Below are 27765 nucleotides of genomic sequence, written 5' to 3'. Positions count from 1 at the left end.
AAACAAAGGTAATGAGACTGTAGGAATACCAAACATCTGCTAGGCAGAACGTTGCCCTTATTTTGCCATTCCATTTGTTTTACCTTTTCCTTGTTCCCTCAGTTGTCTCTGACTCATCTCTCAGTTTCAGCCTCCAATTGACCCAAGAAGGTCAATAAAGCACAGTGGTACATGGGGTGGAACCCCACTATTTGTCGTTCTCGTTGAAGATGGAAAGAGGATTTCTGGAAGCCTTCTACAAATTTTGGCTAACAGCAACAACCATTTGGACTTTATAAAGCTAATTTCAGTGCATGAGCTTTCTTAAATACATGGTGTTCTAGAAATCTTTGATTGTCTGAAATGAAGCTTTTCCCCCTGTAGCTGGATAAACAAGCCTTAAAAATCTGACCTAAGCCGAGAGATAACAAAGAATACAGAGCATTTCTGCTGCAGGAGGCTAAGGGGACAAAAATCTGCCTCTATCTCCCTGCCAAGCATATATAGAGAATGTACACAGAATGATGGCAGTTAAGAATATCCTAAAACCATTATCTCATTAACAGTCCTTAAAAAAATTTGCCATATAAATAAAGTTGTGGTAAATGCATATATCTTCTGGTTACACTTGGGGTGGAAACAAGAAGGAAAATTTCCAGCTCATGGCTGAATACTGAGACTGATCTCTCTTTTATATGTTTAAAGCCCTGTCTGAATGCACATGTATTTGACAGCAGCAGAAAGAAGAATGAAATTGGTCCTTTTGGCCCAGCATGAAGCAAGAAAAGCTTGTACTGCCATGCACAAGAGAGAATAGCTATTGCTTTTCCCTTCAGCACCAGCTGTATAGAACTCTCCAGCATTTGGGAGGCACCTTCATCTGTCTGGATAGGACCAGCCTGAGGAATGGAAGGAAAAATGAGGCTGCCTCTTGACTATGCGTTCCTGTGGCAGGACAGACCTGGTGGCTGACTAGCCACCACTTTAGCCTTAGGTGTGGCAGAAGAACTAGCTGCCCCAGGGAGCAATGGTTACAAGAGACCACCAAGTTATTTTCTACTGAATTTGCTTTGCAAAACAGTTACTGGATAAGGAGATCAGCTCTAAATGCTACCAGGTTATCGAGATGAGCAAGTGTGATGGAGCAGTGGGATATGGTTCAAAATAGGGCAAATGAGTGTATAGAGCTGATCTTTTCTGTCTGGGAAAGGAGTGTATATGGAGTTGGCATGGGGTTTTTTTTGTGATGAGGATGCGCCCACAGTACATCACAGACATCGCTGAGTGAAGGGGAAAATATTTGTGGAAACCTTTGTTGAACCTGTGGGAGCTCATCACTCATGATTGCCTAGCAGAGATCAAAGTAGGGCCACCTAGAGTAACACAGCTGTTCCCCTCAGAAAATGTCAAGTTGCTTAGAATATTATAAGAAAAATACAAAAAAATTAAAAGCGACCATATCATTTAACACAACAGTAAATACGTCATAAAGATTTTTTATCACATGGACTTGATGCACATCGGGCAGTAAGAAAATAGATTTGATCAACCAGAATAGCTGTTCTACTGCTAATATGATCTACTGAGTCACAAATCTTCTTTTTTGTAATGCTTAAATACAGATTTACCAGAAGGATCATAACAACTCCAAATGCACCCTTTATGTTTATCATGTAAATAATAATGAGTTTTCAAATTAAAATGCAGATCAAAGTAGCACGTTAGTTATTCAAATGGCTTCTTGGTTCAGAAACTCACTTTTTTAATAGTTCGAAAGTATGAAATATTTAGACTGTGAGCATACATTACTAAGACCCAGGTGAGTAACATGCACGTAAGAGTGGTCCTGCTGAACTCGGTATGTTTACTCAGCTGCGTAAAGTTACTCATGGCTGTATGTACCTGCAGGAGAAATGTCAAAGTCAGTGAGGACACTTTATTTTTTCTTTTTGGCTTCCAAGGATTCTGTAAGCTGATCCCCAACTTCCCATTACGATTCACAGTTTGCTGTTAGAGGAAAAAATTCTCTGTCCGAAGCATATACTTTAGTGCCTTTAGCAGTAGTTTGCTGGTTTTTCTACCCTTTTCTTCCACAATGCTATACTTGAAAAAATGCAAGAAGCCTCACCAGGATCCTATTTAAGTGCGTGTACCTTCAGAAATGCTATGCTACCCTCTCTCAGTCTGCCTTTGCGTGCCTCAGCTGCATACTAACCCTCCAGGTTATGTGTGTGCACGCAAACAGGGGGATCTGTGGGAATCAGGACGGGCCCTGCATTTGATATTTAAATCTTTAATAGTTAAACAATAAATTGTTCTCTGGACTGTCCAGTGTTGCTGGAAAACAGACACATTTTCACCTTTTGTACTAGAATCTCAGCCAGGGGTGACTTCTGTAGTTCTCCAGGGTTAAAAACCAGTCTTGTGCAAAAGGCCAGTACAAAGGTCTTACAAGTCAAATTATTCAAATCCTCTCTCAGCCCTGAAAATTAGTCCTGATTGCTGTAGTTTGCGGCTGACAACAGAGTTGCTGTTCAGTAGAAAGGTAAAGCCTAAAAATAACCAAGGCCCAAGTGTTCAAGGGATGCTAGAAACCCCAAAGGTTATTTGGCATTATATTTTCCTATTCTGTACCCTTCTCCCTCTCAACAGAGTCCATCCCCTTCTACTTCCTCTGAGTTAATTATAACTTGCATTGAGTAGTGTCATGGAGAGAGACATAAAAAGCAGCAACACTAATAGTACTCGAGGGGAATTTAGCAGCTCTACAGCAGAACAAAAATCTCCCAGCAAAGAGTTGTGGCAATAAATGAGCCAGTTTGATACCAGTCAAAGTCCACATGCAGATAGATTTATTTGCTCCATATTGGCCATGCTTTTCCAGCTTCATGAGATATGGATATTTCTGCAGGAAAGATTCCACGATTGGATCGACAGGTAGCATGTCTCTGTAACATAAAGCATTCACTGGCCACTGCACTGGTACAGGTACACTAGAGTTCAAAGCAGCTTTTGCAGATCCCCAAGAGGGGAAGGAAAAAAGAGACAAGAACTTGGGCAGTACTTGAAAATAAATATTTGAACTTAGGGCAGAGATGAGGGAGAGGGCATAGGCGGGGGATCTGCTGTCCTTGTTCAGGACAAGTCAGAGAAAGGCAGAGGCAAGCAGTGTATGAACAGTCTGATGTTGAGGGCTTCCCCAGCCTGGATGCTCCCGAGCTGTGTGGGTCATCTGGGATCATGGGCAGAGCACAACATGGACATAATGCAAGGAACAATGCAAAACGTATCTGTGGTGCCAATATTTAGCTGCTTGCTTTTGCTTATTTTATTTATGCTAGTTTGGATGTCAGGCAAATTTTCAGTGTCAGTAGTGCCTTACACAAATTTGCACTACTTCCTCTTGGTTACTACTAGCTTATCCAAAATATTGTATTCTTCTACCTGAAATTCAGCTGCAGTCTTTGCTTCCTTCCTCTCTCTCTGGTTACTTCCCTCTCCGTCTCTTCTCAACAAGTAGTTATCAGCCTTTATCTAAACAGTCTGAGCATCCTTCTGCTCTTCTGGGAGATTCCATCTTGTAGGAGAAAAGGGCCACTTTTCAGCAAGAGGCCCTGCACAGTAGCAGAGATATAGCAAGAACTCGCTGGGGTCATTTAAATACATTTTACTTTAGAATTTTCCTTTGTGATGGCTAAAATCCTGTTTGTAAAGTGTACTCACCATGCTCTTTGGTAAAGCGTGAGCATGATTAAGCCTGTGCTGTGGACACCATCCCAGTTCAGAATCTATGTCTTTCAGGTATCTATTACCTTAAGGATATCTTCACATAACGAAGGGCTCGTTCTCATGCTGCGAAGTCATGCCCGTGGCCTGGATCGGACACAGCTGAAAAAAGGAAGAAAAATTATTCTAAATGTGTAATTCATAGTTGTCCCTTAATACCAAAACAGGCTTTAGTATTTAATTCTTGAAAGTTGGAGAAGGTGAGGTTTGTGTTCAGTTTTAGGACCCTCACTACAAGAAAGATGTTGAGGAGCTGGAGTGTGTCCAAAGAAGGGCAAAGAAGCTGGTAAAGGATCTGGAGAACAACTCTTATGAGGAGCAGCTGAGGGAAGTAGGTCTGTTCGGTCTGAAGAAAAGGAGGCTGAGGGGAAACCTTGTTGCTCTTCACAACTAACTTATAAGAGGTGGTAGTGAGGTGAATGTTGGTCTCTTCTCCCAAGTAACAAGTGATGAGAGGAAATGGCCTCAAGTTGCACCACTGGAGTTTTAGACTGGATACTAGGGGAAATTTCTTCACCAAAAGGGTTGTCAAGAATTGGAATATGCTGCCCAGGGAAGTGGTTGGGTCACCAATTGTAGAGATATTTAAATAAGACATGTAGATGTGGTGCTCGGGGACGTTGAGTGGTAAGCTTGGCAGTGTTAGGTTTATGGTTGGACTTGATAATTTTAAAGGTCTTTTCCAACCTAAAAGATTCTGTGATTCTCTAAGAATGCTCTCTAAAGTCTGGAATCTGTAGCCTCCATTTGTTTTTCAAGCTGCCTGTTTTACGACATATTGCCTGTGCAGTGCAGTTGATCAGGGAGCGTGATCTGTCTAAAGAAGCTGTAAACCATTTCCTTTGACCAGAGCAAAGGCAGTAGAAAGCTTTGCAAGCCATGGATCTGTGGGGAGTCTGACTTCATTTGTACGTGTTTCTCTACTTTTTTTTTTTTCAAAAAGATAAAGGTTTTGGTACTTCATTTCTAAAGCCAATTTCTAAAGCACTAAAGAGATTCAAATGGTTGCTCCAAGTTTTCTAGACACTCCATAGACTTTTCTCCAGATGGAAAAGATAGATGTGTACAAGAAAGTGCTGAATATTCTGATGGTAAGTAGAAAATATAGGGAGAAAAAAAGTCCTAAATGCTGATTAAACACAGAAGAGCACAAGAATTTGCCATGAATTCCCATCCGTGTATTCAAGTCAAACTGAGCTTGTTGACTACCACTTGTTCTTCAAAGGTTTATAGAAGACAAACAGACTTCCTGTGAAATTGCATTGAACAAGTCCCAGATACAGAGCTCCCTTCCCCCATAACCTTTCTGCACCATTGCAAAGACTTACTTAATGATTTACATTGTTCAAAGAGTCACTCAAGCAGGCAAAGTGGAATTCCACCTGATCGGTAACATAGGGTACTTCCTATCTGAGCTGACATGTGAGCTGTTTGTCAGCTCTCCTAATGCGTGAAGAGCTATATGGGAACTGCTCAGGTAGCTATAGATTTTAAGGGCAATAATCTGTTTTTTCGCAATGGCGTGAAAAAAACACCATAGAGAATGCCATTACGACAGGGGGCAAAGGGAATATAAGCACACCAACACATTGGCCAGTCTCAGTGGCACATGGCATATCGTGTCCATTATTAAACAAAAAAACCCTCACAAGACACAGAGATCAAAGGGTTAGCTTTTCACTGATCTTGTCATGCAGCTTCTTAAATGATAATGTAAAGGTTTTAAAAAACATTTACCGTAATTTCTGCTAAGTGTCACAGCCTAGTGAACCATTAAAAGTGAAGCAGCTCACTGAACCGCGCGGAAGTGAACAGATGGAATTCCACCCTCCCTCTGCTCCAGAGCCTCCTCGAACAATGCAAAGTCTTCTTTCAAATCTCCTCCTCTGAGCTCATTACCCAGGGCAAATATGTGGCAGGTTCTACTGTCACAAAGGCTGGGGCTCACTCTTCTCTGCAGCCTGGCTGTGCGGTAGGATTGAAAAAAATAGATAAAAATTTACACTGGTTTCTACACTTGTGCAATCCTTTCTTTGTTCCTCACTTTATGTGGATGCTTGGAGAAAAGGATACTCTGATTTAAGCTTCCCAGGATTCACCGTCAGTCTTGTTTTCTCCAGTTTTCACTTTAAAAAAAAAAAAGTAATAATTTTCTTTGGGAACAGACATTTGTGCCTCAGTAGTTCTGAATTTTCTAGAGAGAAAGGTGTAGACCATGCACCATTACTGCTCTTGCACTTATTCCTGTTCCTCTAACATCCTCCTCACTGCTTCCCTGCATAGGCAACAAGTAATTCTGCACAGCTATGCATGGTCTTGCACTCTCCTAGCTATTTTTTTAGAGCGCTTTATGGGCTCATGGAAATTTGGATCATTATCGCAGGGCTGAAATTTCCACTGAGTTTTGTGCGTTTTGTGAGCACGGTGTGAACCACCTCCTTAGGCCAGCTTACAGCAGATATTAGTAGGGGTCCTGCAAGCTACTGTGGGACATGTGAGTTTGTGGTATAGCAACCACAGGGAGAAGAGGCTGCAGGGGGAGATGAGGGATGCCCAGTGTTAGGTGCCATATTGTGTTAAAGAGAGAGGATTCACGTAATAAGCTCCAGTTCCACTCAGGGGACACCCTTTCCCTCCAAGGACTCTTACTGATAGGTGAAGGTTGACGTGCAAAAGATTGATCTTGCTCAAATTTGGACACCTTTCACACTCCAGCCCAATTTTGCAAGGTCTCTGTCTACAATTTGGATTACCTGGTAAGCTTAATTTGTGCTGGCTTTATTTCTGCAACATATAACTGGGCAAAATCTACCGCTTTTCATATTTATCTTTGAAGCTAAACCCACAATTTTTGCCTGTTTATGGGTAAAGTGCCTGACTCCTTTCTCTGTCCTGTACCACATTTACTTATGTGTAAAAATCTGTTGAATATAATATTGATCTCCATTTCCACTGAACCATGGCAATATGGTCCAGAAACTGTCCATGATTCTCCTCAGTCTGCTCTCACATTTGGCCTTCATCACAGAAACTTTAGAATGGGGCTTACTGTGTGATGGAAACATTAGAGGTCCTTCAAATCATGAAAAACAACAACAAAAAATCTGTCTTTGGGATTTGTCCACACATGGTTCAGCATTTTACAAGGAGGTTCACGCAAGAGAGAGATGGTGTCTCCCAAAAAGCCCTTTTTCTGTTATCTATTATTCTTGTACCCTCTTGTGTTCTGAGGGTACCTGTTGAGAATGGAGTACAAAATTTGTAGCTGAAGAAAAAAATTACTTAAATTCATCCTTTTCTAGATTCTGAAGCTATATGTGAGTCATCAGTACAGAACAGGAAAATTCACCAATTCACCATTTTGTCGTTGGCTTAAGCACACTGAAAAATAAGGAGAGTTTTCTTGGGGCTTTGGTGCTAGACCTGAGGCCTTCTTTGAAATCTGGGATATAAAAAGAAACCTGGCATCTTGAGTGCTCTGCTTTGCGAGGCTGAGCTGAAATAAGTAGTTCCATCCTTTCTGGAAACTGGAGAAGTTTGGGCTTCAACTCCATGGTGTGACAAACTGGTGATGTGGGCTGAGAGACAGAGGGCTGTGGGGAAGGAAGGAAGGAAGGAAGGAATGAATGAAGGAAGGAAGGAAGGAATGAAGGAAGGAAGGAAGGAAGGAAGGAAGGAGGAAGGAAGGAAGGAAGGAAGGAAGGAAGGAAGGAAGCACATTCCCCTTAGCCACCACACAGCTTCTCATTTTCACAAGTTTCTGGTGTCTGTCCATCTCTCTATTGAGACTCTCACTGTCTTTGGTTTCCTTCCGCCAGTAGTTGAGCAGCATGAAAATGGTCTTCTCTGGTGTGACAAACTGTAGCATTCGGAAAAGACACAGACAGTTTGCTCAGACATGGCAGGTGAATATAAGTAAACTGGGAAGGACTGAATTAGCTTACTGGGAGAAGTTGCCTCTCCCCTTAGCTAGAAGTTACGGCTGTCCCAGGAGAGGAAGAATATTTCACTGCCTCGGTGTGAGACTGTTATCTGCCAAATGAAATACACGTGCTTGAACCACCTCTCTGATCGTTTGACTATGCCCTTGGAGTAATTTATATGGATCAAGATGTACTCTTCCTCCTGAATCTTCCAGGTCATCATGGCAAGCGAGAATGACCACCATTTGGCCAGAGCAGACCCTGCACCAACTCTTATGCAGCCACTTCTGAGTGGTCTTCAGCACTGCAGGAATGAGATCAGACTTTCTGCACAGGAGTTGTTTTCCTGATTTCCAGCAGCTGTCAGCTTCCTTAAGGGCACGCTCCCTGAATAGCCCTGATTCGTATCCACATTGCCGCAGCCACAGGAACTGCACTCTGAATGAAAGACTGAGCACCAGTCCTTTTATTTGTGGAAACAGATACAAACGAGTGCTCCATGTTTCATTATCATCTTTCTTTTTTTTTTCTTTTTTCTTCTTTTTTACCATTTACATTGCATGCATACACTTGAGCAACTTGGCTTCAGTCTTGATTGAAATATTTAATGGATATTATTCATTGTTGGTATTCTCTCAGTGTTGTTCTCATTCATTTTAAAACTGCCAAACCTTCCCATTTTTTCAAGGATGCCTGGCCTTTTAAATAAGGAAAGCATTTTGATACCTTTATTACATTTTTTGAGGCCACATTAGCTTGTTTTTGCTATCATTTTGACTTTGGTTCTAATAAACAGAATAGAAATAGCAGACCCTCCATTTCTTAAATACATACATACTTTTCCATTATTGTCCACAAACAGCTGATTCCAATCAACTTTCTCCAGCTCATTCCATCCTCAAAATTATTGTACTTCTATAACCATTCACAAATATTTTCAGAACTGTTTCCAATTTGATGATATTACAACCTAGCCCTAAGGGTTTATTATCTTCTATATTATTCATTTCACCTAGTTTCATTTCCTTGGACTAAGTCCAAAATAGCCCCTGGTCTTGTTGATTGCTCCTCAAACCGAAAAAACAGTTTGGTACCACACTCAGAAATGCGCATCCGTCCTTAATGACTCCACTACTGCTATGCCCATCAATGTCAGTATAATTGAAATTCCACTATAGTCACTGCCTCTGCCTTTTTACAGCTTACCCCTTATCTAGTTTCCTGATCTACTACTTTGTTTTAACCACTTCCCAGGTGCACGGCAGTTTTATTTTTGGATTCTTTCATACCTTTGAGAGGTCCTTATTCATGCTTCACATTTGTCAGTTATTTGACAAGTTGAATGGAAAAGAAATAGCATTATAAGGAGCATGTTACCTATTTTTGGATTTCCCCTCAATGTGGGAGTAAGGCATGTCTTAGAGCATTTGCCAACTATGCCAAGAACAGTTACTCAGGTGCAAAAGAAAGTGGGGAAGGTAAATAGAGGGAAAACACTCTACTTCCATGCTTAAGCCATATACCTTCTTTTCTACATGCAGTATTTCTTGGGAAATTCTGGTGGTAAAATAAAGCAGAACATTTAGGATGCTTCAAATAGTACAACACTTCTCCTGGTGAGCAAACCATGAGGGGGCTTCCTGACCCTAGCAATGTTGCAGTGCCAGCAGAGACAAACTACTCTTCCATTGCTTAGGCATACGCTGAGCATTTGAGAGCCTAATTTGGCTTTTTATATAAGCAGATCTTCCTTAAACAGAATTTTGAGTTAGCAGTGAGCCCTTTACACTCTAATTCTGGGGAAGGTAGAGTCTTTCACCTCATTTATTAAAAAATGTAAGTTTTACTCTTATGTGGCGTGCTGAGATCTTGGATTATTGAGAAAGGTAGGAAAAGCAGTTTACTTCCCAAACTGCACAATCTTGCCAACGATATTGCTAAAATGTATGAGATTTTAAAGGGTTGCTGGTGCTGCTGAGGCTCACTGAAAGAAAACCTTCACAGGCCTGAAGTGCCCTGACCTTATCGGTGGAGGGATTGAGGGGGGGGCAGAGGTTGCTTAAAAAAGTTTGTCCTAACTGGTGAGGAAGCAAGTAAGGTAAAAATCAAATAAGGCTTAAGGGCTTGAGAAACCTCACTATGCATTGCTGCCCATGAGCAGAAAGGCTCTGTTGTATCGCTAAGATGCCCAGCTTATTGCCACCCTAACATATCCAGCCCGTATACACGGGAAAAACGCATCCACTCTTCTGAACGGGGATCCCACTCCCCCAAGGGGCTGAGTCTGACTAGCCCTTTGCACACCCCCTTCAAGTTGGAGCCAGTGAGTGGCTCACATGGCTGAGCCAACACAGCTAACAGCGTTTCTTTTGTCTGGGTGCCTCTACTTACACAGGGATGCTGCACCTGGCAGGTGTTTTCAGTGAGCAGCTCGCGCCAGGGTGCTGCTTTCTCACTATCTCAGCACCTCTGGAAGTTGTTTGTGAAAGGATTACAATGCTTGTTCATTTTTCATATGCCTGCCAGCTTAATATTGTATCTAACCTCGCATTTGGGCATCACCCATTCTGTGGAGCATATCTAGTGTTTATTTCAGTGTCTGTCAGAGACCCAGGGTTAAAACTATTGGAGGTCCAGATGACATCTGGCTTCTCAGCCCCTCCAGAATATTGGCTGCAGTGTTTATCAGTGCATTATTCATCAAAACTGATGATGCAAAGTACAACATGCTGTCTGCAGCTCAGTGTAAGAGAGGAAAGAAGTTGGCAGAAATGCCTAGTGTTCTGTGAGCAGCATGTAATCAATAGTCTGGGTGCTTGTTCACTTTATGTTGATGACTATTCCCTCTGGTACGTCTTTGTATATTTTTGGGTTCTCTGTATTACCAGCTGTGCAATTTTTCTCCCTGTTTTCTTGATATCAGCCTTGATAGAACAGAAGGGGCAACCTTTTGTGCAGTAGGTGTCAAATCAAATAAACTATTTGCACAAAGCTTGGAAATGACAGTCAGAGAAAAAAGATTTAGTTTAGAATTTCCATGACAGCCTGATATTTCTTCTTTTTTTCTTTTTTTTCTTTATTTTATTTGTTTGGGGTTTTTTTTTGGTTTTTGGTTTTTTTTTTTTTTTTAAGGAAAAGGGAAGAGATGAAATGCAGTAGAAATTAAAATTGCTTTAACCATCATTAGGATTTTAAAACTGATTCTGCTTTCTGAGTAAGGTACATCTAGCAAGATGGTAGAGCCTTCACTGAAGTTACTCCCACTTACACCAGTGTAACAGAGCAGAATTTGAATACTTATCTTTAATGCAAGAACTTGCAAAACAATAATCAGATTCTCAGCTGGGGTAAGTTGGCAAGTTTCCATTAAAGTCAATGGACCTAGGCTGATTTACACCAGCTGACGATCTGCCCCAGTATCTGCCATACTACACACTGATAATTTATTTTTAGTGTTAGACCTGCATGTGAATTTGGTGCTACAACAACTGAAGAACAGTGGTAGGTGAGTCTTATTAAAAAAGCATATTACAGAAAAGAACAACATTATTTTTCTTACGTGTCTTCCTTTAGCATGTGTATATTGATCTGCAAAGTCTTACCATTCTTGTCCAATGCAAAAATTATAATGAAGAATGAAAGTAAAAAAGGCTGCTTTACTTGGGTCCCAAAGCAAAATAGCAATCTTCGAATTTCTGAAATGGAGACTTAGCTCTAATCCTCCTAAGCCAAACATAAGGGAAGGGAAGGAAAGAAAACCAAAAATCTTACCCTCTCATTTAATGGCTCTTCTTAGAAGGGCTGTGCTATGTTTTTCATATTTGAACGAGGCTACCGATAAAAGATAAGTGTTGGTAAGAGAGGCTCAGATTAGAAAATATGGAAAAGTATATTAACAGTTTGTTTACTCCTTCGACAGAGATCCTCTGTCATGCTTTCAGAACTGAGAATTGTGTGGTAGAATCACAGAATCATTTAAGTAGGAAAAGATGTTTAAGAACATCAAGTCCAACCGTAAGCCTGACACTGCCATGTTCAGCACTAAATTGTGTCCCTAAGCACCACATCTACACATCTTTTAAATACCTCCAGGTATGATGACTGTAGGGTGTCTAAGAAAAAAAAAAATAATAGAGGGATGATGCATTTCAAACTTGAGGATGTTTGCTTCAGCAGTGTTACTGGGACTGAAGTTGAAGCAACATTCATGAAGCTGTGTAGGCTCAATAGGTACCATCTACAGCTCTTCTGTTACAGCTTCTTCTCTTCTGAGACACAGAAATGAAATGATAACTTCAGTCCTATTGCCATAGCTAAGTAACCTCCCAAAGCTCACAAATACAGATCTTAAGGACTCACATGGAGATGTGAGGAATACAAGAAGGTTTATCTAAGAAGGTTTATCTCATACCTACTCTGTCTTCAGCATTTGGAAACACTTTTCTAGTAGCTGTAGGATCCCCAGTATTGGGACCAGAGAAAGAGATGGGATAAGAAACGTTCCCCCACTGAGAAGGAAGGGAAGAGATTTTGTACTTACAAAAGTTCTGAGAGTTAGGTCAAAAGATAAACTGTCCTTGAGGATGTGCAAGACTGAGGGAACATGGGTTATGCTGGAGTTAGTATCTCTGCTTTGGCTCTATTCCACATGCTTTCTGCAATATGTGGAGTATGTCCTGGAAGCATAATCTTTCCTAGAGGAGAGTTCTGATTAGCTCGTCAGACTGACCTGCTCATCTTATTTGTCTCAGTTCAGTAGGCATGCTGCTAAGCTCAGGCTTTTTGGATCTCTCTCAGTCATGGGGTGTTCTGGCACAGCAGATCTCCTAGGCTGGAAGTTAAAGAAATGACAATGCTAGAGGCAAGTGATTTTCGAGAACTACGGACGAGAGGTGGATATAGAGTGAAAGTGGGTCACTACTGCTATATGCTGGTGTTCAGATTTGATTTTGATTACAGCCTGCCACCAAATTGTGCCAAATTTAGCCTTGTCCCTCAGGGCACAATGGTACCAGAAGATCTTGTTGAGGGCAAGAGAAAAAAACAGTGTTATTTTGGTTACCAATAAAACATTCAGCTGTACACAATTTTACTGCAGTGATTGTTTTGCCTGGATGCAGACTGAAGGATTTGGACTGGAACAGTAAAAGAATTTGCTTACAGTCGTGTCACAGGTCAGGAGTTGTGTCAGGCCAAGGACCAGGAATATGTGATGTGGTGTACTATCCTGTAATCATTAAACCATTTGTAATTATTAAACCATTTGTCACCTCTTATTTCTGTACTTTTCAGGCTTTCAAAGGCTGAGCACACCTTCAACAAAATCAGACAACAGGAAGCCCATCATGAAACTTGCAGCCTGTAACTAACGGTCTATTTTTGTATAGTCCTGTGGCTATGTCCTCTCTGTAGTGTTCTCTGCCCTTAAGCGAACCCCTGGATCTGGGAGAAATGAAACTCGTCTTCATACCTAGTCATCCTTTCTAGAACACGTGTAATAAAAATATTAAGAATAGTGACAACCTGAAATATCCTCATTTGCCTCCAAGTTGGTAACAGTCCTGCAGGGATGCTTACATATTTTAAATACTTTTTATTCCAAATAAAAGTGAAAATTTCCAAACTGGGGTGCATGCTGGGTTGTGGAATTGGGTTGCTTTGTTTCTTAGAGAAAATATTTTTTTTTAAAGTTCTGGTTTGGCAAACTGCTTTGCAGATGTTTTGCTTAGTAGGCTGAGGGAACATGGGCAAATAGGTAGCACTGGGAGGCTATGGGCACATACGTTCACAAAACAAATGGGAAAACTAATGAAGCCATCTGGGGCATTTTTTTGTAGGAAGATACCAAGTCATGGAAGTAATATCTTCCAGTTAAAACCTACTCCTGCAGATGTTCTGGTCAGGTTCATTTCAAGACAACTTCTTCCAGGGTTCTTCAGGGGACTAATAAGACTCTACCATTACCAGCTGACTAGAACACAATATTAGATTAACTAGACAGCCCCACCAGCCCATTGTGGAGAGCCAAGATTCATTTTCATCCCGTTTTAGTGCATGGCTTGCATAGCTCAACAGGGCAACACCCTTTGCCTGACATCACTTTCCCATTCAGTGGGAAGCTGGAGCTTTCTCAGCATCACAGTGAACCAAGGATTCTGAAGTCATGTCCCACACAAGTGTGTACTGGGTCCCCCTGTTTGGCTGCTGAACCTGGATAGGTGGAAGGATAAATTAACACTGTTCTGCAGCCTGCATCACGGACCACTTGCACCTCCCAGTAGCTGCACCAGCCTCTCTGCCAGGAGCAAGTGGCATTGTTTGCTTCAGTAAACACTCATCTAAATAACTGGAAACAGGCTCAGAAGGATGACTGAAACATTTGTCTTCATACCTATGTCATCCTGCCTAGACCTTTCTACTTCCCAACAAGGTCTGCACCACACACAAGAAAACATTTTCTCTACTTCATAGATTTCTGAGTCTGTCAGGTAAGAAATAGCAGGTTGATGCTTTGTATTAGGGATGGGAGTACAGACTATCTCACGTATCTGCTCACACACACATATATGGGCACACAAATCCTACAAGTCAATAATATCTTGAATGACTGGGAGGGTCATAGATGTTTTCTGAGGATTAGTGAAACATAGTCGGGGAAAGGCTATTCCTTCCCATGCTGTTCTGATTTCTAATGAAATCGGAGATGAATTTAGAGTAAAGACTAGAGGAAAGGAAACAGCCACCTGAGACTCCTACTGTCAACTTACATCTCAGATGCCCCATCTGAGCCAGTTTTTACTGTAAAACATCATTTGGGCAAAACCCCAGTGCTGGGATTTTTTCATTTGTTGTCACTTGCAGTCTGATTCTGTTTTTGCTCTATCCAGAGCCGGTTACCATCTCCCTGTTTATTTCTGCCACTTGCTAGGAAATGCTGCTCAACCCAACATCTGTCCTGAAGGTGAGGCACCCCTTCTCCTCCCACCTAACCTCCTCACAAACCTGACCACCATGCAGTGACAGAGAGGCGCACAGCACCCACCTCAAGATTATGTCTCTTTCTTGTCACGTATGAAGCTTTACACCATACTTGGCCCAAGAGTGCCCACCTGCAGCTTGTGATCTGCAACAGGCTTCCTGCCCAGTGTCCCAGGGTGGACACTCCAGCAGCTCAGCATAAGCGCTTCCAGTCACTCCCTGTCCTCACAGCCTCCCCATCATAAACCTATCCATGCAGTCTGGGATTCCTTAGTTGTGTTTTGTGACACCTGGTCCACCTCCAGACTGAGAAGGTCTGAGGAAAAAGAAAAGCGAAAGGTCATTTGATTCTTTTTACACATTATTGTATATGACATAAATTTTTGAGCTACGGTTCAGAGCAAGACCCGTGTGGTATAATCCAGTAGTCTTACCACTACTGATAGTCACTAATCCAGCTCCAGGTAAGCTAAGCCTCAGTTTCCAAAGATGTGTTTATCACTTGTGCTCTTAAATGAAAATCTGGCTATTATTCTCACTAGACATAAATGGAATTTTAAGATTACCGCCATGAGATATTCACTGGCCAAATACCCACAAGGATTTTAATTGTGAGATAAAAACTGGAAAAATTATTCATCGATACTGTTATACCACAGCCTTGGGTCAAATCCTACAGTGCTATATGTAAAGAGACTCCCATTAACTTCAAAGTGGGAATATAACTTAATGAATTGAACATACGCAGAGCAAGGTCCTCAGAAATGGACTCTGGATGTACTTTGTCTAATTATTTTCTAATTAACTAAAAGATTATCTAAAATAATCTTTTTTTTAAAGCTTCTCATAAAGCAGTCAATGTTCATTATGCCATTATTGGTATTAATATGACTTACTATCAATAATAATGTGAGTATTTTGGAACCTAAAGTCAAACCATCTAGTTTGGTGACATATTAAAAAGACCCTAAGAGAAATGAGGCTATACACAGAATTTTGCTGCAGGACAAAGATTTTTGGGAGGAGTAGTGATTTTGAGTGACTCAGGTTTGGAAAGTTTAGAACACCTGCTAGTAAAAAAAAAAAAAAAAAGAAAGGCTAATTTAAGACAATAACCTAATCCCTATTTACTTTAGAAAATATTAGTCTATTTCTTCCAAGAAGGGAGGACATAGATACCACACTAACCTTTCCAGGAACTTTGCCTATGATTAAATAATCTAATAGTATTTCTTATGTAGGAGTAAAATTGCGTAAGAACAATTCACTCAGCAAAAACAAACAAACAAATAAAACGCAAAAGCTATTTCAAAGGCTTCTGCTTGCAGTGGCATAGCTATGGAATGAATCAGCATTCATTCCATGAAAGAAGGAAGAAACCTGAGCTCCTTTCCTTCTTTTTAACTCTGTAAAGCAATCAGTTCGGATTATCCACTTTTAAAAAAAACACCTGCACATCAACTACCCAAGCAGTTTAGAATACCATAATCTCATTTTGTGGCTAGGATGTGAAATCCAAATATCATCCAATTCTATCTGTAAATGACATTATGGTGCCCTGTGCTAGATACTGTGCTATAACAAAAACTCCCCAGTTTTTTTGTTATTTTTAAATACAAAAATATGTAAGAAGAAACAAGTAAAAAATATTTATTTTATAAATTCATTGGAGTAATAGGTGGGATAGGTTTGATTAGAGACTGGGAAAAGACACAGAATTTTTAATTCACTGCATGTATTCACAATATGAACTAGGTGTTGGGCAGTAAGTGTTGCAAGCATAATATTTAACATATACGTTTCTGATAAGTGCACTCAGTTATTTTCACCTGCAGATCTGTAGACGTGGTTCTGTATGGGCAGAAATGGACCCTGCTAAAGGCACAGTGGAAAATTTATCCCTAGAATATTGATTACTTTCCCAGTTGTTAAATCATTATCAAAGCAGGTTGAAAACTCGTTTGCAGTCTCTTCTAGTACTACCAGTGTCACAAATGACATCACTTTTTAACAAGATGGATGTTTCCAACGCTGGGATCGGAAATGCCAAGTGGAATTAGCAACTAAAAAAAAAAGCATTTCACTGTTTATTCATGGTGACAAGTGCTTCTCACACTGTACTTTAATGCTGCTGGCCTTTCTAATGTGGCTGCAGTTTTCTTTTAACATGCAAGCACAGGGCGGCTCCAAGGAGGCAAAGCAGAAGAAAGCTTGGCAAGACACAGCCTGGTGAAGCGTGGAGGGGCTGAATTCTACCCTCCCGATCACTCCAGTCCAGCGAGCTGCATCCCTCTGAATGCTGCCTATGCCGTGGCCACTGAAATTACAATAAAAATATTTACAAAGTGTTCTTGAGTTGTTTGAGGAAACGAACTTCACACAGAAAAGGTTTTGTGCAGAAATCCTAAAACCTTTGGGAGTATTTATCTGGGGCATATGTGCACTTCCAGAAGCCTCTCTTCTGTTATTAAGAAATGAACAACAAATAGACTTGAGCTTTGTAAAGAAGATGATTTGCTGAAATGGGATCAAATGGTCATATGTCCCTTCCAGACAGTGGAATGAAGTGGGTAGCTGTTATTCCTCAGCTGTGATGTCCTACCACTGTAACTGCCCCATTTCTGTCACAGGCAAAGTGATCTTCTTGGAAAATGTTTTAGAACCTTTTAAAATCCTTTATACCTTGCTGAGGAACAAAGTTGGCATCACTGTGTTGTCTGTTTCATCTTTAGCATTATTATTGTCTCTCATGATAATAAATAAATTGGCCATGATTCTAAACAGGGGGATTTTTCTCTCAAGCTGTACCTGGCTCTATGCTTCCTTTGCTCTCCTTGCTCTGTAGGCAACCAGAAAGAGGTGCAGACAATAATTTGTTCTTTCAATCAATGAGCACAAGACATAGAATCATAGAATCACTAGGTTCAAAAGGACCCACCGGATCATCGAGTCCAACCATTCCTAAGACCCCTAAACCATGCCCCTCAGCACCTCGTCCACCCGTCTCTTAAACACCTCCAGGGAAGGTGACTCAACCACCTCCCTGGGCAGCCTCTGCCAGTGCCCAGTGACCCTTTCCGTGAAGAATTTTTTCCTGATGTCCAGCCTGAACCTCCCCTGGTGGAGCTTGAGGCCATTCCCCCTTGTCCTGTCCTCTGTCACTTGGGAGAAGAGGCCAGCTCCCTCCTCTCCACAACCTCTTTTCAGGTAGTTGTAAAGAGTAATAAGGTCTCCCCTCAGCCTCCTCTTCTCAAGGCTAAACAACCCCAGCTCTCTCAGCCTCTCCTCATAAGACTTGTTCTCCAGCCCCTTCACCAGCTTCATTGCTCTTCTCTGGACACACTCCAGAGCCTCAACATCCTTCTTGTGGTGAGTGGCATATGTAATTCAAGTTGCTTGCCCTTAAGTAAATAAGTGGAGAGGGACAGAGAGGACCCTCTGAAGAACCATTGAAAAATGTAGAACACCACACATGCATAGCAAACTCTTATCTGGTGTAAAGCACTATGATTTTCTGAAGAATACTGTGACGTGAAATACAAAAGGCTCTTTTGGGAATTATTCTGCATTCAGGACTCCCATGATCTTTCGGTACTGCCTATTGGGCTGACTCTCCTTAACTGGCACTGCCCTTAAAACATCTTCCAATGTGCTTCCAGCAGGAAAAGTGTTTGTAGGACATGGCAACCAGCTGTTAGTCAGACACTTGTACTGCAGACTCCTGCACTTCCCCTGAAATGTACAGGATTTTATAGGCCTACCTTGAAGAGATGTTTTCTTCTTCATTTGACCCTTAGCTTTTATTATCCCGAGAAGCAACTGCAGTTCTGTTTAGTGTTCTGTGGTTTATCTAAGGTCTTGGGGGAAGAATTATAGAAAAAATGCAACAAAAATATTAAATAATATGAAAAAGAGCATGAGCCAAATGAATACAAGCAAAGTGCTTTTAAAAGGGACGTTTTCTCACAGCTGAGGACAAAGAGGTGAGAGACGATGCCTTGGAGCATGTATTGTTGCTCTTTATGTGTTGCAGTGGGAAATCAAATTTACCAGAACAGTAGGAAGGGTGGAAACAGTGAAACCCCAAGCAACATTAGTATATGCAGCTGAGCCACAGCACCCAAGAGACCAGAATCTGGGTCACAGCCTTGTCTTACCTTACATCATGATGAAATGTCCTCTGAGGAGCACAACCAGTGACCAAAAAGGAAGGAGAAAGGAATTTGGATACTCAAAAGCCTCAGGAACAGGACTGCTGTTTCTCTTTTCATAAAGGGCATTTGAAACCTAAAGCGAAGTCCCCAAACAGGAAAAACACGTCTGGAAGGGAACATCCAGACCCCTCCTGTCCCCAGTATAACACATTTCCATCTATTTTTTCCCATGGCATCATACAGCACAAAGAACACTGGCTGGATTTGTTGAATGTTTTTGATATGCAATCAAACAATTTAATTAAGCTGGGAGGGTGAATTACCTCTTGATTCTAGCCCCAGCTGGAAAGCACTGTTTGCATGGCAGCCAGTAGGCATAGCTGGGCTCTGCCGCTGGCCCCAGAGCCCCTGCCCTGCCTGCTTGCAGCAGGCTTCAGCCCCTACAGTGCTCGTTCCCTGCTCTTGGAGAAGCCACTGCAGCAGAGGAGGGGAAAGGGTATGGGACATTTCAACAAGATCCTGTTGGCACCAGTTTGCCTCTTACCTGTAGCTGTCCTTCATCTCTATATAGAAAATTTCTTTTTACAATATTTTCATTTTGCTTTCGTCACCCATACTGTTTTTGTAAGCCCTCCTGGTGTAATATTTCTCTTTCTTCTCACAGTTTTTTGGCTTTTCACTGTGCCTTGCAGCAGATACGAAGCTTTATGCCTTGTCATACTTGTCTGTGTGTAAAAGGTACCTACATTTTGCCAAAGCATGATCTGAGACAAGGTTTGATTCAGCTTGCATTTAAGGGTTAAGAGGCATAGGGCAGTTGTGTTCATTCAGTGTTTAAGAATGGAGGTCACATAGGAAGTATGATATTGCACAGTTTTCAAAGCATCTAAATGCCTGTACCTACCTTAAACTTTCACAGGAACTGGAAGAAGAAAGATGGTGATGCTGTAATCAAATCTGTGAGAGAGCCAGGATAAAAGCTCTAAGTGATTTTTTTCCTTGTTAACGCTTTCCTTCCTTCCCAGTCTAGGAACACCACAGCTCTCTAGGCACAGCTAGCACTCTTCTTTGCCCCAGATAAAGCCTACAAGAAAGCAACAAAGCCTGTAATCCTATATGTGTATAAGCTTAAAGCTGGCCTATTCCCACAATTCAGCTATATAGCTGTTTTAGTTAGCAACAAATTGTCGATTTTGCACAAGACATTCTGCCTCCCAAAGTTTGCCTGTTTTGTGCAAGGCTTCCTCTGCTCCCGTTATCTCCTGACCTCAGGGTGACACAGTTCACAAACTGCTCCTGCTGCAGTGCACGAGAGGCTCTGTGATTTTCCAGCACAGTTTCCAGCCAAAGCTATTGCCAGAGCTCCATCTCCATCTCCTTGCAAGAGACACAAGACAACAGAGGAGTTTTTTCCTAGTGTGGCTAGGCTGCTGACATCTCCTTGTGCTTCTCTATCACACAGACCGGAGGTGTCCTCTCTCTGCTCTGCCAGGCTGATGTAGGGACCAGTTGCATTTGGTCATCCTTTCTGGTGCTCCTGAAGTCCTCTGCTTTCCTTGCATTTTTTTCTGGTGTTGCAGTTACAAAAAGTTCTTATCTGTATCACGTCTCCGGAAAACATTTTGCTTTTTCCCTCTCCTGCTTCCCTCTTTACCTTAACTTCACACAGGACACCATTGTAACTGTCATTTGCTCTTTTCCCACTGTGGAGATACCTTCAGCTCTTTTCACCTGGACACCTCCACTGGCTCTCTTACAAGTGGATCTTGAGGTCCTGTTCTCTCCTAGGCCTTTTTGACATCCTTCTTCCCAGGGGAAGTGTTAGTGCTTTTCTACCGCTCTGTGTTTCTCTCGTTCTGCCTACTGCCAGCTTTTTTGGCTCTGGCCACCCAGTGCCTGCATATCCTCTGCTTCTCTCATGGACTTTTTCAGTCATTGTAGTGATATAATATACATTGTAGACCTAATACTCAACAAAGTCAGGACTTTTAACAGAAGTCAGGACTTTTCCATAGCCAGCTCCTTGAGATGTGTTGTGTCTGTCTTCATGTCCCTAGATGACCAGGCATGATGTTGATGCACAGAGGATTGCATGGCAGAATACACTTAGTTTCCCACTGAAACTTTGCTCAGCTTTGACTCACACCTAAACTATCTTATGGAAGTTGACAGACCTAGGCATTGTGTGTAATCGCAAAGCTCAGCCTAGAAGATAGCTGTGATTTTGGTTCAAACGTCCGTTCAGGAATTGTGGAAAAATAGTGATGTTTTCCTCACCAGGTGTGTCTGGAAATCTCTGCCCACGTCAAATCTCAAGTAACTCGTATCTTGTTCGGTTTGTCACACACTGTGGTCAACTTCACAATGTCTCTATCCTCCAGGTCAGCATTTGGCAATATTTCCACACCTGTTTCCTTCTTTTCTGCCAGCGTAATCCTCAAAGAACATAACAGCCCTGTTCTGTCCTGGCAGCAGGGTTAATTTTGCACTGTCCCTGTTAGGGAGACTTCTGTATAAACACTGCTGACATTTCATCTTCGAGATTTATCACAAGCCAAAATAAGAGCACGTTCTTCAGATTAAAGGCCCTGGAGAAGTGTCAGTGGCACGTATGTACTTAAGGCTGCTTTAGTTTCTCTTCTACGGATTAAGAACCTCCACAGAAAGTTCTGTATGCACGGCTGAAGCTGTTTAAGAACAGACTAGAAAATGCAAAGCAACACATGAGAGAGGATAATAACAGTCAAAAAGAATACATTAGTAAAGTACTCTCCTGGAAAATGTAATGGTCTTCCTTAGACTTAGATGGCAACTCAAATAACCTGTTGCCAAAGCCAAGGTGGAAGTTTTTAGTCCTTACTCCCTTTTGCATCACTATACCCAAACAGACATGAGGGATTTGGGGTGGGGGTCAAGGTGGGGTGAATGGGTTGATCAAATGAAGTGTAGCTTTCTAACTCACTTTACCTGTATCTGTACCTGGATTTCCAAATTGAAATCTTGTCTGGAAGTGAAACAGCTCCAGGCTGTGTTATGACTCTCTGGACACACTCTCCGACTACTACTGCACAAGTAAAGAGAGATGAGTACAACCGCACAGCAGCTTCTCTTATGAGCTGCTGGGGAGAGGGGCTGTAAACTGAGGGCAAACCTTGCCCTAATAGTTTTAATGGCTGGCATTTAAAGCACAATATAAATTTAAAGCAAACAATATGAGCTAAACCAATACAATATAATCTATGATTTGTAAGTGCTGTTGCTAGTTACTCTTTTTGTGCAGCTACTGTAAAATGACAGCCAGCCCAGTTTAAGTTAATGCCAAAAGATGGGTTTGTGTTCTGAGCTCTGCTATGCCTGAGCTAATCTTCTGGGTAGGAAAAGCATAAATACTACAAGTATCCAAGAATAAGTAACGCTTGTAAGTTTTCGGCAAGGAGATAATAAGTCCAGACACGGCAATGACTCCTGGCAGGCACAAGGATGAGATATAAGCAGCCGGTCACAACTTATATTCAAGGGGGAAAATTCAAGAGAAAAATGTCTGGATTTCGGGTCTCCAGCTATCTGCCCCTAAGTAACATTGGCTGTCCTGAGCCACAGGGAGGACTCAGCTGTCATTGTGAGTCCCCCAGGTTACCCCTGCAGTCAGTACCACTGAGGGGAAAGAGGGCTCATTCTTGGAAGTCATCAGGTCTTTTTTTGAATCTCTGATGAGCATTAGGACTACCACTTGATCTTTGCTTTTGGGAACTAAACTTGAAGCTAGCAGTTCCCACTAAGAAAGAGTCACTGCATGTGGTGATCTAAATAGGTGTCTATGAATTGTTAAAAAAAATGCTGAAGCCCCTATTCTGTTTAAATAGTCCCAGGAGATACATCATGATCTGACATTTTTGGCTCCAAGGACAGAAATTTTGTCGTGGTGTCCAACGCAGACCCTTTGATCAGTCCTGCAGCATCCTAAGACTGCAACCCCTGCTCTGTGAGAAGGCGGGACGAGGCAGTCCCATGAACACATAGGTAGATGGAGAAGCTAATTGTAGGGCTACAAAACAGCAGCTTAAATAACACGGCTGTCGGTGGAAAGGGCAGAAGCAGCCTCTGTCTGCATGCAGGTGAAACCCACCTGTGAGGATGCACACAGACATGCTGGCAGCAGCCACAGTGGTATGCGCACCCACAGCGGGGGCTAGAGAAGGGGTTAAGCAGTTGCACGTCACCCTCACTTTGATCTTGGCTGTCTGCCCTCAACCAGTGCCTGCCCTGACCCAGTGCTTCCCTGTCCTCCCAGCTTTTGTGCACAGTAACCTGTAGGTCCTGGAGCAGACATACCACCTACACACCATAAGTAACCTTCATGGTAGAGGTGCAGCACACAGTGCTTTGCCAGGGAGGGAGCTCACCATCCTCAGCCAGGAGTGGGGCAGAGAACAACACCATGCCCAGATGTCACACATGCCATGTGAAAGCAGCACAAAGTCTTCACACAGCTGCAGCAATGCACCTGCCTAGCAAGGAGAACCTCTCAGAAGAGGATGCTGTGGGAAGGAGGAGGACTATGGTGGCCTGATCTGGAAAGTACAAGATGGGAACTTGGAAAACTTAATGTCTCAAAGAGATGGTTCAGGGCTCAGGGCATTGAAAAGCTATGTAAGAAGACAGGAGAGAAGGTAGAGCCTTTCTTCTCTGGTCCATGAGTTCAAACTTGGCCCATTGTGGCAGGCACTAATTGCTATTTCTGCATGACAGGTGTTTTTAAGACTGCTTGGTGGGCTCAAGCCAGCACTAATGGCCAGAATTCTGCAATGAGACAAAACTATCATTAAAACTGTCAGTAACACCTGCTAGGGTGTTGGGAGAAGGCTTGTTCTGCAGCCTAACGTAGACCTCTGAGTGGGTGTGAGAGACTTGCAGGGCTGTGTCGCTCACATCATGCTCACAGCAGCCAGAGGGGCGTATCCTTGTATAGAGTGGGAAGAGTTACATGCCCTATCTTCATTGCACTAAATTTCATCAGTACAATCATCAATCCATCAGTGCCCCACTCTTTAGGAAGACATACAACATCTACCCAAGCACCTCTTATTCACGGATATCAATGGCACTTTGGGCAGACAGAGACTGAACAAACATGGTGGTGTGGCAGACATGAAATGTTGACAGTATGATGTAGGAAGGAAAACACTCTGCAGAAATTAAGTGGTTGGCTGACGTGGCTATTGGGGCACATCTGCTCAGCAGACAAATGGAAAAACATGTCCCAGTGTTTAAGACAGCTACACTTGGTAAGGTCAGGTACCTTACCAAGTGCTGCCTCCTGTTTCAGGTCACACCGCCCTACTGCTGATAATATCATGGGTTAAAAATGTGCTTCTAGTCAGTCTTGTAATTTGGGTAGAAAAAATAATTTTTATTCTTGTTATTTACTGCAATATAGTAACAAAGAGGACACGATTGGCTAGTGCAAGATGTCAGCCTTTAAGTTCACATGGTTTTGTCCTCAAACAGTAAAGATTTTTTTTATCACTACTGATACCTCAATATATAGCAAAGGACACCCTGAAATGGTCATTACTATTTCAAATGAATGAATGTCAGTACACCACATTGTCAAAAGGAATTATGCATAAAACCAGGGCACTTGAAAGCTGAACTTCCCCACAGTTGCACAATTTTATGCAGCTGAGGAACTGGTAGCGACAGGAAATAACTCCATGCGGTGTTTTACATGGGCATGTTTGAATTACACATACAACAAGAGCTCTCCATTGTTCATCTTGCTAGTGTGAGTATATAATTTTCCTGCTGTCTTTCCCCCTCTTTTGTTCTTTTCAGCTATTTTGTGATTAACACTGTCTAGGGAAGAATTTCAGTATTTTCTGTGGTTTAGCAGGATGTGAGTGAGGTGGTGCTGCTGCATGAATCTTTTAAAAGCAGCCTAAGAAATATTTAAGACCTTAGTCTAGGAGGAACAGCTCTCCCAGGCATAATTTTTGGTGCTGGTTGCAGCAGGGAGCGTATGCTGTGAGGAAAGTATTATTTTTCTAAATGGAAGGTGTCAGATGGTCACGCAATGTGACTGCATGTTCGAGATCACTGCCTCCCATCTGCAATTTGTGACGTGTGAAAGATTCTGCCCAAATGTGCTCACCAACTGGAAACCCTCGGCACTTCTTTTTTCTTATCAGGAGAGACCAAGATAACCAATGGTTTTACAGATCAGGGATCCTATCAAATTAATATCATTCTAGGATAAAATCTGCTTTAAATACAACCACTAAACTCCAGCAAAGTTAACTAGTACATACAAGTTCATTCAACTGATTAAAAATCCCTACTAGTAAAACAAGAAAATATACATGGAATTTTTTCAAGAAAAGTATTCTGCTACTATCTTTTAACCACAGGCTTGGTATAAAACATGACAGTCTTTTCCAGCACTAATTAATGTTGCCTAATTATAACACTTACTAGGCTCATGCCAGACATTAATATACTGGGGATAGTTTCTCCTTGTCCAGCTTCCCGCTGGATCAAGCAAGATGATTGCTTTTTGCATCTCTCTATCGGTTAAATGGATGCCACTGTGGCTGGGACAGAGGCTCAGCAAAGATTATTTGCCTCCAGAAGAGAATTTGCAGCCTACCAAGACAGGAGGTGCTCTGAACACGGGCAGTCAGCAATTCCTCCCCTGTCCTCTGCCTGGTGAGGATGTGGGGAAAACCCACATCCAAGTGGTTATGAGATGATGAGCTGAACACTGGCTGTGCCGATGCTGGGAGGCAGGTATTGGCTGCCCTCCAGGCTGCAGGGTGCCTGCTGCAAGGTACGGAGCAGCATAGCCAGGATAGCCTGTTGTCAACGGTCTCAGCTCAGACAGGTCAGAAAACGCAGCTGTGAGGCAGTAGTCAGTTTACCCCAGCATCCCTTTGGCCATGTTTCCCTCAGTTTTGCCATAGTGTAGTGTACAATAACAAACCTCTACGATCCTTGCCTACCACAGGGCTACAGTGTGGCTCACCTAGTGTTTATATATCTCAGAGTACCCCAAACAGGAGTGCTTGGTTAGTTCAGGGGATGGATATAAACCGCACCCAGCCTGTGGAGCATTCTCCAGTGTTTTATAGTCTCAGTCAACATCTATCAGAGGAGAACTCCTCTCGTATGAGTTACTGGTTTTGACGATTAATAATTTCATGGCATTTAATTCCTCTTCTTGGTACAGCCAGGAGGTAACAAAGCAGGTATCTCTGCCAGTTCCTGGAAAAGAGTATGTGTACTCATGACTCAGCACTGGCTGCCTGTCCGAGGAGGAGGAGCTGCTGACCAAGGCTCTGTGATGAACAGTGCCATTACAGATGTGGCTGCAGCTGTTTGCATGCAGCAGAGCTATCTGTAACCTAACTATTGTACACGTGAAATAGTACAGGAGAAGGAGAGACTTGTACAAGTTTTTTTTCTTCACAGTAAGAGTCATTGGGTACTGGAACAGACTGCCCAGGGAGGTGGTCGAGTCGCCTTCCCTGGAGGTGTTTAAGGAACGGGTGGATGAAGTGCTTAGGGACATGGTTTAGGGAGTGTTAGGAATGGTTGGACTCGATGATCCAATGGGTCCTTTCCAACCTTGTGATTCTGTGATTCTGTGATTCTGTGATTCTGTGAAGTTGATTAAAACCTTCCCAGGAAGGTAGAAACTTGTGCACATGCCAAGGACCCAGTTTAGGTTATTAGATACTCTTATTGGTACTGGGATTAATTAGTTTATACGTATCTCTACTGTATTCCATTACTACACAGAGAGACTTCAGGGACCTGTTCTTAAAGAAAAGTCAGGGAACAAAGTGCAGGTGAAAAGCGTTCGAGTAACAGTCCTTTATCTGCTGAATGGCTGATAGGTGGTGACAAAACCTGGCCTGCATTGCATCTCATATTGACCTGAAAAAGGGGGAAGATATAGTCTCTCTTTTATCAGCTGTCTCCACTAGGAGAAATACCAAGTAGTAGCTATGATATTCAAGGACTATAATGGGAGGTCTCCTGTGTCAGGGAGATCCTCTTCATGTGAAGCCATGCCAGATACACCCACTGAGTTCTACCTGGTCTTGCTTTCCCCAGTTTAGCAGGAAGGCAGTAAGCTTTCTTCAGTGGTTTGGAGCCATCTTCCAGTTGGCTAGAAACCCTCCTAGGCAGTTTATACCCATGTGTGCTTCTGCCTGCACTGTCCTCTACATGAAACAGCTCTTCTCCGTCCCCATGTGGTGCATGCAGCCAGAGGGAAAATATGTCTTCAAAGCCTTTGAGTTTTACACAACTTAGTATCTTCTGGTCTCACATACAAAAGGATCTTCATTCCATTTACCAGCCTCCCAGCCCTTCTCTGTACCTGCCCAGACCATGCGTCTTCTATTTTTATTTTAATCACCTCCTTATTTCAGATGATGCCTTTGCCTTGCACAGTGGATGAGTATTACCCTGTCTGTGACACAGTTATCTGATCTGATATATTCCAGGTTGCATGGCTTTGGCATGTTGGTTTTTTGTTGTCACCCTTTAATGTACCGATACAGGCCTTTCTCTTCCCAAGTCACATCTAATCAATAAGTTCCCAGTTTATTATAAAACAAAAAACCACTAAAACCCTAAGACTTTTCTAACAAAGAGGAGTGGAGAGCTTGCAATGAGCATTTCAAAATCAGTCTGAAATAGGGCTGGTTTTCTAAGGTTTTTAGGCATGTGGGAAGGTAAAAGCCCAACCGTATTTCTGTGGATACCTTCTTGCACTTAGCTTGAAGCCTGTCTCACCCAAGCTTGCTTCTTGCTGTCAGTCCATGAGCACCAGAGCCCTGGACAGTTTGTTCTTGGAAGAATCTGCAATACTACAGGTCTCTGCCACACTCAGCTCTGATTTAGCCAATCAATACCTTACCCAAAGCCTTCCATCCATC

The 27765-nt window shown here is 42.3% G+C and overlaps 1 long non-coding RNA gene across 2 annotated transcripts; it reads right to left on the bottom strand.

The window, feature by feature from the left end:
* Window positions 1-1587: 1587 nt before the first annotated feature.
* LOC128851394 (uncharacterized) lies at window positions 1588-12350 on the bottom strand. Of its 2 annotated transcripts, none has more exons than XR_008448757.1 (3): window positions 12229-12350; window positions 3424-3867; window positions 1588-2927 (listed from the first exon to the last, which is right to left on the bottom strand). It is a non-coding gene; the product is annotated as an uncharacterized LOC128851394 (long non-coding RNA). The 2 variants fall into 2 exon arrangements; XR_008448756.1 differs by having other exon boundaries at window positions 1588-3593; window positions 3703-3867.
* Window positions 12351-27765: the final 15415 nt, after the last annotated feature.

Source organism: Cuculus canorus, chromosome 2, assembly GCF_017976375.1.
Source record: "Cuculus canorus isolate bCucCan1 chromosome 2, bCucCan1.pri, whole genome shotgun sequence".
Lineage (NCBI taxonomy): Eukaryota > Metazoa > Chordata > Aves > Cuculiformes > Cuculidae > Cuculus > Cuculus canorus.
The sequence above is the reverse complement of the archived record's forward strand: the minus strand, read 5'-3'. Positions and strand labels throughout refer to the sequence as shown.